This window comes from Momordica charantia (assembly GCF_013281855.1).
Source record: "Momordica charantia cultivar OHB3-1 chromosome 8 unlocalized genomic scaffold, Mcharantia_2.0 BLBB01000008.1, whole genome shotgun sequence".
Taxonomy (NCBI): Eukaryota; Viridiplantae; Streptophyta; class Magnoliopsida; order Cucurbitales; family Cucurbitaceae; genus Momordica; species Momordica charantia.
This window is the reverse complement of record NW_028275166.1, coordinates 22119464-22132461: the sequence shown is the minus strand read 5'-3', so window position 1 is coordinate 22132461 and position 12998 is coordinate 22119464.

Here is a 12998-nt window from a genome sequence, read left to right as displayed (position 1 = left end):
CCCAAGGTGCATCTAGATTGGAATGTATTACAATGGATTGGATGACGCTACGCGTTTGGTCATTGATGCTTCAGCAAATGGCGCATTGCTAGTAAAACCTTATGCTGAAGCATTCAATATCTTGGAAAGGATATCATCGAACAACTATTCATGGTCAGACCCTAGAGTTATTCAAGGTCGAGGAGGTAAAGGGCTTAATGAATCTGAATCATACTCTGCTTTGAACTCGAAAATTGAAAATTTGACAGATTTCGTGATGAGAAGCATGACAGTAGAGCACAGTGGGAGCATCTGCTGGTAAGGCAAATGTTAGCCACATTCAGGGGATTTCTTGCTCCTTCTGCGAAGGAGACTATCATTATAATAATTTCCCTGGCAATCCAGAGTCGATTTACTATTTGCGGAATCCGTAGAACAACAGAAACAACCCATATTCCACACGTATAACCCCGGCTAGAGAAATCACCCCAATTTCAGTTGGAGTGGAAATCAGGAAGGAAATAATGTTGGCACCTCCAATCGTCTAGCATACCAGAAGAAAAGGAATTATCCCCCAGGATTAGAATCGAGGTCAGGCAGCAGCACAGAAGCCGCAGAAGGAAAGATTACGTCATTGGAAAAGTTGATTAAGCAATATATGGTCAATATTGACGCTACTATGCAGAGCCGAGCCGCATCACTAAGAAATCTAGAGCTGCAAGTAGGCCAGTTAGCAACTGATTTGAAAAGCAGACCTTATGGAGCATTGCTGAGCGACACTAAAGTATCGAAGAGGGATGGTAAGGAGCAATGTAAAGCTCTCACACTGCGAAGTGGCAAAGCATCACCTCCGGCACACTCGAATGCTCTAGGGGTAGTAAGCCAGCCTACTCAGAAAGAATCAGAAGAATCTCAAACAGTAAAGAATAGTGGGCCAGCAGAGAAAGTTTTACCCACTCCGCCAGTGCAAATCATGGAGCAACTTAGGGAAGTTCAGGACAACACTAATGAGGAAGTCACCCCAGTAGAGATCAATGCATCCAAGGCAGAATCAACACAGACTAGAGTGCTCGAGAAAAGAAAGCCGACAGAGCATGCAGAATACAGACAGACACCACCATATCCTAAGTGGTTGCAGAAGAAGGAGCAAAACGTCCAGTTTAAGAAGTTCCTAGATGTGTTGAAGCAACTGCATTTAACATACCTTTGGTGGAAGCTCTAGAACAGATGCTGAATTACGTAAGGTTCCTAAAGGAGATACTCACCAAGAAGAGGAAGCTGGGAGAGTATGAGACTGTGGCGATGACCAAGGCTTGCAGCAATATCCTCACGAGCAAAATTCCAGCGAAAATGAAGGACCCTGGAAGTTTCACGATACCCGTTTCCATTGGAGAATAGGGCTTGTATTATGTGATCTGGAAGCCAACATCAACCTCATGCCCTTATCCATCTATAACAAGCTGGGTATAAGAGAAGCAAGGCCTATAATGGTGACATTGCAACTTGCTTACCGGTCCATCACGCATCCGAAAGGGAAAATTGAAGACGTCTTGGTACAAGTTGATAAATTCATTTTTCCTGCTGACTTTATTATTTTGTATTATGATGCAGATGAGGAGGTCCTTATCATCCTCGGGAGGCCATTTCTTGCGACAGGGAGAGTGCTGGTGGATGTTCACAAAGGAGGATAACCAAGCTATGTGCCACCTTTTCCATTTCTTTAATGTCATCATCTTCCTTGCTGACACCCGATGGAATCTTCTTTAGATCCTTAAGCACATAGTTCACTTTCTATTTCCTGAACACGACCATCATTTTGATTTTCCAGAGATTGAAGTCTCAGTTTCCATCAAAACGTTTCACCTCGAACTTAGTACCCATCTTACACAAAAATAAGAATGGACGGTACCTCAAAAAATATTCCAACAATTTTCAGAATGTTAACAAGAATTTACATAATATTAATAATGTTGTAAAATTCAAAACAGTACACTTTTTAGGCAATAAAGAATGCAGATTACACAATAAAGATAATGTGAATCTCTAATACCAATTGTTATGATTCTATATAAATTCCATAATCGTTTTTACTCTTTAATAACTTCTTTACAACCTAAAATAAGAATTTGTAAATGGTAGTTATGAGGTGAATATGCACAGAAACATTCTAACCAACTTCTAATAATTTTCCAGAAATTAAACAGTAATGTAATAGCGAGAATAGATATAAGATTTATAATGGTTCAATCTCAAAAAAGACCTACATACATCGAGTTTGCAAAGATGAATATCACTGCGAGTCTATATTATTAACAAGAGAGATCTTGTACATACAATACAATAGACATAAGAAACAAAAACAAAATCTATTATGTAAATAACCAAGAATTTATCAAGGGTGCTTCAACTCTACTTCTTGGAAAGAAAAAGAGGAGCAACTCAATCTTGAACAATTTCTATAATTCTGTCCAAAAGGAAAAAAATAGCCACAAGATAAGAGAAACACAACATTTGATGAGATATACACGAATCTGCACTTGAATTGAAAAATGATTGCCAACAAGCTACAAACTTCGACTGCCTAGCTCAGCAATGGCGGCAGTGTCGTTTCCCTCCTCTCACTCTATCTCTCAATAATCTCTCTCTCAAAGTGGCTACTTTCATTTTTGTACAAAAAGTAGGGTTGGTTACAAAAAGTCATGACTAACTATTTATATTACGAGTCAAACAAAAAGGGGTTTAAGGTTGATTTAAGTTTGGGCCATTTTTCTAACTAAAACAACTACGGCCCAAACTCAATACATATACGATAATTTAGGTGGGTGGTTAAATTTGGCCAACCATTTTATAAAATGGCCACTAGTTTTAAATTATGCACAAATTGTTAAATCATGTTTTAAAAAATGAGGTGATTTTACAATTGCCATTGAGCATGTCTTTTGGTCCTTCCCCTTTCCAACCACCTGAAAACTTGATTTGAAATCAAATTTATTTTTCTATATTCAAGGGATGTTAAGCTAGTTTTATAATCTTTTATTATATTATTAACACCTATAACTTTTTTACTCTCACATTAACATATCTTTTTGAACAATTTGAAAAATATTTAGTTATTTTTTTCCTCGAATACGTTTCTAAGATTTGCTCCGATATCTAAGATAATGAAGTATCAATTAAAGTTGTAGAAGGGTTATAGAAATTTTATCATTTAAAATTACCAATTCCCATAATCAATCATTCATCTCTTTTTAAGATTGTCTTTGCCTAACAAATGGAATGTTTCAAGGTCTCTCATCTACAACTATCATTTCATCAAATTCAGTTGCTAAATCTTGTTCAGACGTTGAGTGAACTCAAAAGCTGGCTCTTAAGCTAATAGCTAGGTAGGGTAAATTTAATCATTTCTAGAATTTCAAAAAATGTTTAATAAATCAGTAACTTATTAGATACAAAATTTAGAGTTCAAGGACTATTCAACGGTTTTTAAAATTCTTAAACATATCCAATACAATCATTTTTTTAGTATCCTTGAAAGTTCATAGGAAATTGTAATTTAACATATATAATATATGTATTATAGGAAGACGTTTTCTCAAGCATTATGGAAAGGTATAAACAATGCACAATAATGTTTTAAATAAAATCATTCAATAAAACTGTTATGAATGAGAAAATCCTAATTTTCTACAATTAAAATTCTCTTTATTTAAGGAGGTCAAAAGAGAGGATATCTTGATGGCCTTATGATTGAGGAGAAGACATACAAAAGGAGAAGATATCCTGATTACCTCAAGATTCTCCCCAGATTCAGATAACCAGATTTATCACGATTCGAATTTCACAATCCCTAGATCAGAATTCAACTCCTATAAATAGGGAAGTAAACCAAACTCTAAAAGTATGCTCACAACACTCTATACTTTATGCTCAACTACTCCCATTCTGACTTAATCCGCCACCATATATTTTGTCACTTTGTTTGTTTTCTCTATAGAAACCTATATTGTGGATCCAGAGGTGAAAGTGGCAATGAGAAAACACACTTGAAACAAAACCAAGGAGTTAGGAAAAATCTTTGCATTTATATGATAAGACTCCGGTCCTCGTGGAGATCTTAAATAAAACATGATTAGTCATCATATTCATCATCAAAAATCTTTATGAGCTGCATGAAAAAGTACTAGACTGAGCAAAGATTCTCTAAAATTTGGCCCCAACAGATAGCTTGGATGAATTGGAGCCTCAAGGAATAACTTTGTGAGTTTAAGCCACATGGTCGGCACACAGCTTCCACCAAGCAATGACCCTTTGAGTATGTACGGATAGGGGACAATGCACATACTCCAAGTTATAGGGGCATAAAGGTCAAAAGGTCGTCGACTCCACGGTAATACAGAAAAAAAAAAGATTATCTATAATTTATGTTGGTAGAGGAACTATTATAGCAGAATAATGCATATTTGAGTCCAGAATTAGGGACTATTTATCTCTCGACTTTTAGGGTTTTACATCAGATTCCTCGACTTGAAAGTTCGCTATAATTCTGTAAGCTCCCTTTTAATTATTTTCTTGCGGAAGACAAATCTCATTGAATATAACTATACATACATATTTGGTAAGCTATCAACTTTTGATTCTGAGTTTTTTTTTTTTTCCTTTAGTCATGTTTTTCTGTGTCTTATCTTGCTATTGCCTTTTGTTTTCCTTTTTGTTTTTATTAATAAATGGTCGGTGTTGTGCAAAAATGCACTAATAACCACGGCTTATTTTATCAAACAATATTATTCAACATCCAGATAAATCCATCAATCAATATTAACACTAAATCAAGTAGATAAGGGAAGAGAAGACGACACCAAAATCTATAGTGGTTCGACCAATGTGGTCTACATCCACTGTGCAAGGCGAGAACAAAACTTCTATTAGCTTCAATATCCAAGAACAATACAAACAGAACGAGGGAGAATAACAAACCCAAACTCTAAGCAGAACAACGCACGAAGAAATTGAAAACAATGGACAAAATTCAAGATGAAAGAAACAAACTCTTCTATAGATTTTTCCACCCTCGGCTGCTGCGTTCAAAAAGAGTGTAGCAAAATTCTGCCTCTTTTTCTCAATCTCATGGCAAAGAGAATGATCCTAAACTAGGGTTGCATACCATGTAATAAAGTAAGTACGTAATTGAGCTTAAACAAGAACTAACAGCCCAACCCAACTTCTTTAATTTAATAACCTATGAGATATGCTTGAGTCATAACACAACAAATCACCCTCTTGAATCAAGTATATCCTCAGATGAAAAAACAAACCACAATCTTGAAGTCAACCCTGCACTTTAACATCATCATAAACAAGAAACATTAGCCAACACCTACATTAAGTAGGTCAAAGAAAATTTTGAATTTTACACCTGACAAGGACTTTGTAAACATATCATCAATATTATTTTCAGATGCAATCTTCTCAAGCTTCACTGTCTTCTTGCTCACTTCATCTTTCAAGAAATGAAACTTTACGTCAACATGTTTGGTTCGATCATGGTGTAATGGATTTTTTGGAAGTGCAAGAGCACTTTGACTATCACAATGTATAGTAGGTTATGATATATCTCCCAGCATGTTTGATATATCAACCCTTTCAACCAAATTGCTTCCTTAACTTATTCAGATAATGCTATATACTCTGACTCGGTAGTAGATAACGCTACTACAGACTAAAGTGAAGATCTCCAATTTATTGTATTGCCAAACACCTTAAACACAAAACTAGTGATCTTCTTTTATTTAAGTCGGACGCAAAGTCAGCATCAACAAAGCCTTCTAAACACTGAACATCAGAATCACCAGCTGTGTAAACTAAGCCATAATCCTTAGTACCTTTTACATATCTGATAACCCATTTTACAGCTTCCCAATGTGGTTTACTTGGACAACTCATAAAACAGCTAGCAACACTCATTGCATAGGCTAAATCTGGAAGAGTACATGTCATTCCATATATTAAACAACCAACTGCATTAGAGTAAGATACCTTAGCCATACCTGTAAATTCTGTGTCTGTCTTCAGAGACTGAAGTTTTGACAATTTGAAATGAGAAGCTAAAGGGACAGTCACTGATTTTGCTACATCAAGTTGAAACCTTTTAACTACACTATCTAGGTAACCCCGTTGTATAATTATGAGTTTTCTAGCAGCCCTGTCTCTGAAATATCCGTGCCTAGAATCCTTCTAGCTGGACCTAAATCCTTCATATCAAATTCTCTGCATAATTCAGCCTTTAACTCAATAATTTCAGAACATACATGAGAAGATATAAGCATATCATCCACGTACAGTAATAAAAACACAGACACATTCTTAGATACATGTTTGACATGAACACAACTGTCATAATCATTTCTACTAAACCCACATTTAACTATAAATGTGTCAAACCTCTTATACCATTGCCTCAGAGATTGCTTAAGCCAATAAATAGATTTTTTCAATCTACAAACTAAATGTTCTTTTTCCTTTTCAATGAAACCTGGGGGTTGTGACATATAAATTTCTTCCTCTAACTCTCCATGCAAAAAGGCCATTGTCACATCCATTTGCTCCAATTCAAGATTAAAATGAGCAACTACAGACAACAATATACGAATTGAGAAATGTCTCACAACAGGAGAATAACCCTCATTATAGTCAATTCCATATTCTTGAGTAAAACCTCTTGCAACTAACCTAGCTTTGTATCCAGGTTTGTTTTCACCACTAATACTAGGCTTTACTTTAAACAACCATTTGCAATCAACAAGCTCGTGATCTTGTGGTTTTTCTGCAAGCACCCAAGTCTCATTTTTAATCAATGAAGTCATTTCTTCATTCATAGCAATTAACCACTTATCATCTTCTTTAGACTGCATTGCTTCATCAAAGTTCGAAGGTTCATGACTCAATGAGATTTCATCACAGTTTAAGGCATAAGCTGTATCATTTTCCTGTTCAATTGCATAACTTGCTTCATTATATCTTGCTGGTGGTCTAACAACTCTTCTTTGTCTATCTCTAGCCAACTGGTAATCTGACACTTGAGATTCTAACTAGCTAGTTTCAGCATTAACAATTTCAGGTTGTTCTTTAAGTAATTCACTAGTCAACTGTTCATCAATCCTGGCAATTTCATTACTAAAAACAGATTGCTCACTTAATGGTCCAAACGTATGTGAGTTTTCTAATTCAATCTCGAATGAGTTCGAAGACACACTGTCTAGTGATTTCTGGTAACTCACACTACCTGACAACTCCCAAGGCATGTCAAATTCATCAAATTTCACATATGTACTGATAATACATCACCCTTGACTGGGTTCAAGAAGCCATAACTTATAACCCTTCACCTTAGATGGATAATCAAGGAAGATACACTTCCTTGCACGTCGCTCTAGCTTGTGCAGCACATCCGAATACCTTCAAATGAATAAGATTTGGAGGCTTACCTGACCAAACTTCGTGAGGAGTTTTCATATTCAAGGCAACTGAAGGACTCCTATTTATAAGATACGCTGCTGTCGAAACTGATTCACCCCAAAACATTTTAGGAAGCTTTGCATTTGCTAGCATACATCTCACCCTCTCCAGCAAAGTCTAATTGAACCGTTGCAATATCTTTCTATTGTGGTGTATAAGGAATTGTGTGATGTTGCTTAATTCTAGCTTCTTTACACAAAGCTACAAAACTGTCATTTATATACTCCAGACCATTATCTGTTCTCAAAACCTTAATTCTTTTTCCAGTTTAGTTTTCAACCATAATTTTCCAATGTCTAAAGGTTTCAAAAGCATCACTCTTGTTCTTCAAAGTAAGCACCAATAACTTCCTTGAAAAATCATCAACAATACTCATTAAGTATTTTGCTCCTCCAAGAGTTGGAACCCTCGCTCGTCCCCACAAGTCCGAATGGACACAGTCTAAAATCCTTTTGGATAACTCTTTGCTCTTAGAAAACTTTACTCTAGTAGATTTTCCAAGAGTACAATGCTCACAAAAAGGTAATTCTGAAGGCTTGAACCTACAAAACAAACCTTGTTTTTGTAATTCATTTAAACCTCTATTAGAGACATGCGCTAACCTATTGTGCCAAAGGACACAGTTTCTTTATCACCTTGTCCTAAAACAACATTTGCACAATGAGCGACAGCTGAGGTTCCATTTAAAACATTTAAGCTATTTCTAAGAGTACCTTTCATTTTTAGAAGTGAACCTTTATAGATCTTAAGTGCACCTCTCTCTGACTTGTAACTAAAACCTCTTTTATCTAGCTGTCTAAGAGAGATCAAATTTCTTTTCAAGTCTATAACAAATCGAACAGCAGACAAAATCTTCTCCATTCCATCATAGAGTTTCAACTTGACTGATCTTATATCTTTTACAAGACAATGTTGATCATTGCCCATCAAAACCTTGCTACCTTCAAGTTTCTCAAAATCTCAAAAGTAATGTCTATGAGGTGTCATATGATAGGAACATCCGGAATCAAGTATCCACTTATCATTAACTGCATTCTTAGACATAGCTAACACTTCTGCTGACTCATAACCTTCATGCACATTTGCAACAATTGCTCGTCATTTTTCTCCTCCCTCTTGCTCTTATTTTTTAATTTGAAGCAATCTTGGATCAAATGCCCTTCCTTATGACAATAGTAGCATTTTCTATTCTCTTTACCTTTAGATTTAGATCTATGCTTAGTGTTCTTTACATGAGATTTTCTTTTAGCTTCTGATCTACCTCTGACCATTAGCGTTTCAGCATCCTTTTTCTCATGTTTGATTTCAAAATCTTTGGATCTCAAAGCATCTAAAACAGTGGCTAACGTTAACGAATCTCTACCATATTTTATTGCAGACTTTACGTCCTTATAGCTTTCAGGTAATGAATTTAGGAGAATTTGGTTTTCATCATCTAATTTTTCTCCTATATTTGTTAAATCCACACATATCTTGTTTAAATCATCTAGGTTTTCTTCTAAGGATTTTGATGGTTGCATTCTAAATCCAAAAAACCTTTCATTTAAGTAAATTTTCTTTGGCAAAGATTTACTTAAATAAAGTGATTCCAACTTGTCCCACAATTCCTTTGCTTTTACAATGTCATTAACCTGTCGAAGCACATTATCAGAAAAGGTGTAGAATCATTGTGTTTAGGCTATATCCTCCATTTCAACTTGTTTTTTTTTTTGTCATCTCTGCTGGCCATGTTTCTGGTTTATCTAAATTTTTTGCCACTTTCTGTTCAGCTAAAAGAGCTTTAAGCTTTTTTCTCCAAAGGCTTAAATCCTCCTTTCCATCAAACTTATCTAGTTCGAATTTTGCCGACATAATTTTATGATTTTCAACCGCCACACTGAAATTTTAGGCTAACCAAACAGAAGAAATTCAAAACAGAACAGCCCAAAAGAATTACTCAAAACAGACAATTTAGAATAGTCGAACCCAACATAAAAATCCAAATAGGCCAAAAATAATTATTAATCAGCCAAACAGAAATTTCAGAATAGCCAGAAACCTTCAGTACAACCCAAAAATATTTTCTATCTAACCAAATAGAAATTTCAGACCAAACCGACCAATCAGATAATTTCATAATAGCTCAGATGCTTGAACCGAAGCTTACAAAATCAAGAAATGAAATAGACTGCAACTGATATAATTTACCTTCTGCTCTGATACCATTTGTTGTGCAAAAATGCACCAATAACTACTGCTTATTTTATGAAACAATATTATTCAACTTCCAGATAAATCCACAAAGCAATATTAACACTAAATCAAGTAGATAATAGAAGAGAAGGCGACACCAAAATCTATAGTGGTTCGACCAATATGGTATACATCTACTATGCAAGGCGAGAGCAAAACTTCTATTAGCTTCAATATCCAAGAACAATACAAACGGAACGAGGGAGAATAACAAACCCAAACTCTAAGCAGAACAACCCACAAAGAAGATGGAAACAATGGACAAAATACAAGAAGAAAGAAACAAACTCTTCTGTATATTTTTCCACCCTCGGCTGCTGCATTCAAAAAGAGTGTAACAAAATTCTGCCTCTTTTTCTCAATCTCACGGCAAAGAGAATGATCCCAAACTAGGGTTGCACACCATGTAATAAAGTACCCACATAATTGGGTTTAAACAAGAACTAACGGCCCAACCCAAATTCTTTAATTTAACAACCCATGAGATATGCTTGAGTCACAACACAACAGTAGGCTATCAGTTTTTTATTCTTAGTTGGATCATTCATGTGTCTTATTCAAAACATACCAAGATATGTCATTATTGTTTATATACTTGTGACCAACTCTCATTTTTCATTTGTTACATGTATTACCCCTAGTTGTAATCTATATATAGTTATGTGATCATAAGTATCAATAAAGCTAAACATATGAATCACAATTAAATTATGTAAAAGATGTTTAAGACGTAAGAACTGACTTTCTCATTATAAGGAAAATTCACTGCTATAGAACTTCTTCATCTAATCATTTAAAAATCCATATGAATCCTCGATAACCAAAATTTATTTGTGACATCATCTCGTAAAACCGACTGTTACGTCTGGAGATTACTTACAAACCAGCCCTGAAGGGTATGCCAGTTTCTGGCAACCATTTAGTCCCATCAATGAAGTTTTCAACAGTAAAATTTACAACTTGATTTGCATTGTGCAATATATGATAACCAGGCCAATGTACCCTATTAGAAGTGTCAGCTCCTGGACCACTATTTTTGTATTCAGCATAAAACAATAGATTCACGGGTGTTCCTGGCCACTCTAACCATCCTTTCGGTTGAACTACATTGTCAAGATATGATTCAACGAAAGCAACCATTGAATAAGATCTCCATGGCCGTCCAAGAAACACTTTTACCTTGTGCCTACTTGATGCTATCTTCGGGGATACTGTCACATTGCACCCTTGGAAGATGAACCCACTATGGTCATTCACATTTTCTTTGGATTGTGCAGTGACCGTAATTGGAACGTCTGGTAATTGAGCGTATATATTACAATCTTGGAATAATGCAAGCCCATTTCCAAAAATAATGTCAACACTCCCATATATGTCACACGTTTTGAAGAATTGAGGCCCTGCGTCTGCATAGAGAGTATCCTGATAACCTAGAAACACACACTTGTAGTATGTTGAGTGTTTAGCTTGGTCAAGAAGAGCAACTGCTTGGTGTTTGTTTGGTCCAGCAGAGTTTTGAATAGTCAAGGATTGAGCCATGAAGTTTTGACCCCTCACAACTGGAAATTAAACATTTAAGGTTTTTACTTCAGGATTTGTTGGAATAAGAAGTGAAAATAAATAAACATGCACATGTCAAGTCAAATTTATTAGTAGAAAGTTAAGGCTTACTGAGGGTTGCAGTATTTGAAGTTGAAAATCCACTGCCATTACTTCTATTATCAACGATGATGGTTGTAGAAGCATCATCTCCAATCAAAGCAATAAACGTTTTCTGAGCTGGAACTTCAACATGCTCCTTGTAAATGCCAGCTTTTATATAAATATAAAATCTAGTGGTGCTGAAGTTAGGTGCTGCTGCTATAGCATCACTAACTCGAACAAAATTACCTTTACCATCTAAAGACACTACTGCATTAAACCTAAAGCTATAAGAAAACTTAACAAAATGGTTGATGACAACTAGTAAGCTAACTACAAAGAGCACAAGAAATTTGAATGCCATAGTTAAGGTTCTGGAGAACAGGCTAATAATATTGAATGCAAAAGGGTCTTTAATTTTCTAAGAAATGTGCTCTTGAAATTCTAGTTTGCTTGAACTTTTGAAATTGGAAACCTTGTATTTATAGGGCTGAGCGACAGTGAGGTTATGGTAAGAGGATCTACAGCTTAATCATTGTTTTATTTTAGTAAGCAATGTCATCTTCTTCACATACCATAATAGCTTGCCGAGAAAGAAGACAATTTTGGTGAAAATGATTTAATGAATGACTAAGGGAATATTTGTCTATTTCATCAGTGGCAGTTTCTTACTAAATGGTTCTAGATTTTAAATAATACAAACCTATACAGAAAGTCAAAGAGTTCTAGATTCTGGTTCTTTGTGAACCATCGTAATACAAAAAAAGGATAGTACAAAAGAAAAAACAATATATAAACTTTATTACGAAAGGAATGTTAGTAAAAAAAAGATGTAAATAAGGCAAGATTGTTGGTTAGTAGGCTGGCAGATGAATAAGGTAAAATGAGTTGCCATGTTTGTAAAACATAATCTTGGGATGGAATTAAGGTTGCAATATCTTATTATCACTTGTCGTTTTTACAGTTACCATATGTGCTTTAATGGACTTCCTCGAGTTAAGAGAGAGTGAGATCTGGTTGCACCTTACACCTTTTGGATCACAATTTTCCAAAACTATTAGCTATGTTGATACTACATCATTAGTAATAAGCTTTCCAATAGTAATTCAGTTGAATTAAGGATTATATATTATTTAAGTTGAAGGATTATATATTATAGTTTTATACGTCGGATATTCAAAATTTCACTCGTATATTACTCAACTATCAAGGAATACAAAAAGTATTTACGGTTAACTTTTAGAAGACAAGAGAAAATAAAGAGAATAACAAATAAGATTTCATTGAATTGAATTGCTTGATACAAATCTAATAAATTATTTATAATACTATAATTCTAATCCTAATAAGAATAGGAAATGTAACCCGGACAACCACAACACTATGTGCTGACCGCTAGCGCATCCAGGGTCCCAACGCCCAACTCTGATGGGAGACATAGTTTGATTGAGAAGTACTAATAATTCAAATAATATAATCTAATACAAATCTGATTATAGTTAAAACAATATTATCTAACATCTTGTCTCAATCTCACAATACTAAAATAATAAATTGTGGGTTTGCTAAATAAACTACAAAGTTAAGGCTAAATCAAAATAGAAAACAAAACCTAATGCCAAAACTAAAACTAA